We start from the raw sequence: 5,636 nt of genomic DNA on the forward strand, positions 1-5,636 counted from the left end.
ATTACAACTCCAGACAGAGAACAATTGGAATATATCTTTTGAATCTCCTCTGTTCCTGCACATGAGGAGAATCACAGCCTGTGGTACTGGAGTCCCCTGTGTTTCTCCTTTGCTACCAAAGCAATAAAGCTTCTTTTTCTTTTCCCTCAAAATGGTGTACTCATTATTGGATTGACATCAGGGACAAGGACCAAGCTTTTGGCAACACAACCACTCTGGAAAGCAGTATGAAGATTCTTCAAAAATACAGGAATGGAACTACCATATAATCCAGTTACACTATGGCTTGGTACTTATTCAAAAGAATAAAATAATATTCAAATTAGTATACTATAGGTGTAAGGTCCTTGCTTAGCATCTGTATGGCCATCTTAAGTGACAGTTGCCATCTTAAGAAAAAGTTTTGCTTTCCTGCCCAAGATCCTTTCTGAGAAAGGCTTACCACTCCCTCTTACCAACCCAACCCTTAACCACCCACATTAGGACCTGCCCATCTCTAATCTTTGAGTTTGCCACATAAAATTCCTCAAGACTGTGTTACCTCTCTCAATCAATGGAGGAGAGATGTGATTTTATTTGTCAGCTCTGACAAATAAACTCTCTTGTGTATCTTTGCCTGGCCTCTGACTTTCATTTCTTGCTTGTCCATCTCCCAGTTGCTTGTTTTCCTTTCAACAGGGATATCACATCAATGTTTTAGTGGCACAATTCACAGTTATCAAGTTATAAGACAAGACTAGGTACTTGTCAATAAAAGAATGGATAAAGAAAATATGGTGTATATAACCAAGGGAGTTTTAGCCACAAAGAACAATAAAATTTAAAAAATTGCTGGTAAGTGGATGTAACTGGAGATCACCATGCTGGGTAAAAATAAGTCAGACCCAGAAAATCAAGTGTCTAATGTTTTCTTTCACATGCAAAAACTAAACAAAAATAAGGGAAAAAAAGTAAAAAAAAAAGGTGGGGGATTGCATGAAAATCGGAGATAATCAATGGAAAAGAAGAAAGGATTGAGGGGGAGAGAGAAGTGATGCAAAAGGAGAACAACATTTGAAGAAATCTGGCCATAATTTTCTATATATGTGTATGAGTATACCACAGTGATTTAGCCTTTATGTATATCCATAATGCACTATTTTTTTAAAAAAACTATAAACAAATAGAGGATGATCAGTAGAGTAGAGGAAAGGTAATTCAGGGGAACAGGATGGAGGAAAAAGAGAAGTACTAGGGAATTACTGGAGTAATTAAATTCCATGCTTATAATTATGTCAAAATGAACCCAAATACTATAATAAAATAATAAAAAATAATTTGAACAAAAAAGAAAAAATTAAAAAGCCTCATGAGAAGTCATACAGAAAATCTGTATTAAATTTATCCATTTGTGGAAATTCAATTTTATTTGGTGAAATTATCTCTTCAGTTTGTACTGATTTTAGTTTTTATGCTGAACTTAGGCTTTTCCTTTGAACCCTAAAAAATTAGGTAGCGGAATAAATGAGATTTTTACCAAGAAAAAACAGTTTACAGTTTTTCATTCTGATTTGGGAGTTCCTTTCTAATGAATTGTGTCTGTGTCTCATTGAAAACTATGCTATTTCTCACTCTGAGATCTGAAGGTTCAGTATTATGAAAACCCCCTGTGTTTAAATGTATACTAGAACTATATAGATCAATTATAGCAAATGGAAATGAATAACTCTAAAACAAAGAGAGAGGCTGCAAGATGGTTAAATGCACTAATATCAGATATAAGAAATATTTCCTAACCTTGGAACAGGTTAATTGAAGTTCTTGCTATTTTATTAGGAGTTTAGAAAACTCCCTGGGTTTTGATTGCAGCCCCAAATGACAAAGAGGCTCAGAACCATTCCAAAAGTCCAGATGGAGGACTAATGCTCATCTCACATCCTCCCTTTGCCCTTTTACTTTTCACAAAGCCCATTTCTATTAAAGATAAACTTGTCTTCCCTTCATGCAAAGTCGCAAAGACCTCAAAGCAGTTTTGATTTGTGCAGCTTCTTGAAGCTATTTCAAAAATTCTTTGGACTACAGAAGGTCTTTGCTTTTTATGGGTATAATGGAAAGGAGTACTTGAGTTTCTTTCATTTTTCTAGGCAACAAAGAAGCTGACTACCTCACATGATTAAGTCTTTAAAATAGAGGGAAAAAAAAGAAAGAAAGAAAGTGAAGATTTCTACTCACGGTTCACTTCTCTCCCAGAACATGACACAATATGTCTTCCTAATAAATATTTTCAATATTTTAAATCCATTTATACTCTTTTATTTCAAGTTATCTGATTTTCCCCCTCTACCAAGAAAAGTATATGAAGAATAATTTTCTCAAGTAAACTAAACTGCAAGTTTCTAGAGCTAGTCATGAAAATATGAAGACTAAATGAGAAAAATGAATTCAAAATGCATAGAAAATCATTTGACACAGAGTAGGCACCCAAAGGGTGTAAGTATTTTTTCCTACTAGAAGTAGGAATTTTCTCAGTTTAGGAAATTATGACAGCTTGATTAAGAAGATAGCACAAAACTGTTGGAAATTTTGAGCTGAGAGGAGATAACACTTTTTCAGAGATCTATTTTTTCAAGAAGTTTTAATCACTAGACGTTACTTATGTCTCATTGACTAAATGTGATTTACAGATACATTATTCCCACATTATTATGACTTGGAATAATGATTTGAAACTCATTTTTCAGGATATGTGTAAATGAAACCATGGCTCTGTTAAGAAATAAAAAGGAAATAATAGGGGATGGAGAGGAAGAAGAACAGGTAGAGAGAGAGCAAGCAAGAAAGAGAAAGGGGTGGGCTGGGGTTGTGGCCCAGTGGTAGTGTGCTCACCTAGCACATGTAAGGCCCTGGGTTCAATCCTCAGCATCACCTAAAAATAAATAAAATAAAGGTATTATGTGTAACTACAACTAAAAATAAATATTTTAAATAAGAAACTATTAGTGAATAGTTGTGGTGTAGTCAATCTGGATTACTAATGTGTAACCTATTTAAAACATCTTAATTTGCATTTATTTTGTTCCTAACAAGACAGTTATAGGTAGAAGTTGGGTAAAGAAGATCAAAGCCTCCACTTCTCTATAAACCATGTATCCCATCTTTCAATAGCAAACTTTGTCAAGAGGGCTCATACATTCTTCCCTATCTTATATTTCTATTATCTCTGGATTTCTCTATTTATAGGTGTCCCTTGACAATTTTTATCCCTTTACTACAGAGATTTATGCTTTGAAAAAAATTCTAAAGTAATGACACTTTAAGAAAAAGATTATATCCCTATTGAGTTCACATGTGCCTCAGGCTAATTTCAAACAGAAAGTGTTCTTAACAGTCCCAGTGCCTGTGCCCAGAAGTACAATTTCTTTGCCAACAGCTGTTCTTAAGAATTTGCCTTATTTTACCTTCGGAATGCATCAGCTGTCAAGCAACTTGTGCCACTTCAATAACAGCCAGACATCCAATTGTGATCTTTATTTTCATTTAGCAGTAGGTTATGCCATATGTGTTTCATTTTTCATTTTTTCTAACCTCTCTATAAGGAAGACTCTTTAGGGACCTAAAATGTTAAATGTTCCTTATGTTTCTCCATTTTTTGGAGCTCAAATCCATGGGTCCTCTTCCATTCTCTCCTGCTTGCGGGCTGGACATTTGTTTTGCTAAAAACATTCTCCATATCTTTTATTGGTCATCCTTCATAATAAAAGCTATGAATTCTACAAATTCTGCCTTTGATAAAAACATCAATTTTTCAAACAAAACTTTTCCTATCCACTCCTCCTAAATTGGATAATATCACCCAAGGGGTATCATTTATCCACTTAACATCTATCTCCTACATGAAATCAATCTATCATTGTTCTACCTTTCTTCCCTAAAGAAAGCTTCATCTTCACTGAGACAAACCTCATACCTCTAAATCCACGAGTTTCCCTCAGGGTATATATCTGACCTATCCTGCCTGGGGTTTGGATTTGCATCACTTGTAATATAATACAAAATGTTATATTTTGTTAACTCCATTTTTTTCTCAGTATATCTGAAGTGATTTTTATTTATATTTCTAATAGGGGAAAAATAAAACATAAAAGGCAGTTGTCTGGGAAAACTTCAATGTATTTATTATTGATTACCTATAAAATAAAAACTCATGTAAAACTGTTTTTTTTTTAGTTGTCAACATGGCAGGTGGACAGAAGATGGTGGAGTAAAGAAGGCTGCATCCCAAGGTGCACCATGTTGTAAGACAAAAGCAGTGGGAGTACAGCTTTTCAGCAAAGTAGGTAAAAGAGGGGTTCACTAAAATTTTCCATTGGATACTCAAAATGGCTTAGAGACTTAAAAATTGGAGTACAGTAAACAAAGAAGAAAGAATACATCAGAGTCAACCCAGTGGCCCCACCAGCAGTGCAATTTATCACAGATGGAGGGAGTGGGAACACAGTCTTGGTACAGAAAAACCTGATATGAATGAAAAATGCTGCCTAATGCCGATCCCTATCCTGATTGTTGGTGCTTGAAAAGCATGCTCTTTTTCTCAACTGGCTGAACAAACCTGAGGCAGGAGCCACTTTGTGGTGAGCATGCTGCTGAGGGGACCTCAGGATCTGGGAGATGAGAATTAAATACACACACACACACACACACACACACACACACACACACACACACACGCACACACACACACAAACACACACAGCCATAATATCCTGGCAAGTGCCAACAGAAAGACCTAGGCTGGGCCTGATGAAACATGAGTGAAACAGGCATCACAGACTAGACTACACGCAGGGGGATTTTAGTGGGAAGAGTGAAAGGGAGCCGAACTTGCTTCTCCTTTGTGTTGGATGACTCACATGACAAGCTGAAGCAGGTTGGAAGTCTAAGCAGGCGGTGAGAGTCTGTGTGTATGTATGTGTGTGTGTGTGTGTGAGAGAGAGAGAGAGAGAGAGGAGAGAGAGAGAGAGAGAGAGAGAGAGAGAGAGAGAGAGAGAGGGAGGGAGGGAGGGAGAGAGAGAGAGAGAGAGAGAGAGAGAGAGAGAGAGAGAGAGAGAGAATGCACTCCAGATCTAAGTCTTGGAAGGCTGTGCTCCTGGGCAGTAGTGAGTGGAGGATCAGAACCTTGTACCATGGTTGGATTTCTTGGGATAGTCCTGAGAACCAGGCCTCAGAAGAGATCAGGTAAATTCTTGCCCTAAGGGTGGGCCAATCTAGTTTCTTAAAAGAAGGCCCCTACCCAACAAAGTGCCTAAGGCCTAATTAGATCTAAGCCCCACCTGCTGGAATTCCCCCCCCCACACACAAAATGCTACAGAAATGGTTCCCTGGGAATGCACTAAACTGGTCTGTAGGAACAAAATGCCAATCATCAATATGTCTTAATCCATCCCACCTCATATTGGTGATAAGGGAAGCTGAGTCTCATATCAAACTACTTCAATCTTAGGCCACTAAAACTAGCAGCTTTGAGAGCAACACAAAAACAGGAAGGGTTTAACAGTCCCCATTCTCAAGAAGACTTGTAAAGAAAGACTTTGGGCAGTGATCACCCACTCTGGTCAACTACTTTGACAATAAAAAGGGTTCCTTCATTTTTCACTAAG

The sequence above is a fragment of the Urocitellus parryii genome, unplaced genomic scaffold (genome assembly GCF_045843805.1).
Source record: "Urocitellus parryii isolate mUroPar1 unplaced genomic scaffold, mUroPar1.hap1 Scaffold_88, whole genome shotgun sequence".
NCBI lineage: Eukaryota > Metazoa > Chordata > Mammalia > Rodentia > Sciuridae > Urocitellus > Urocitellus parryii.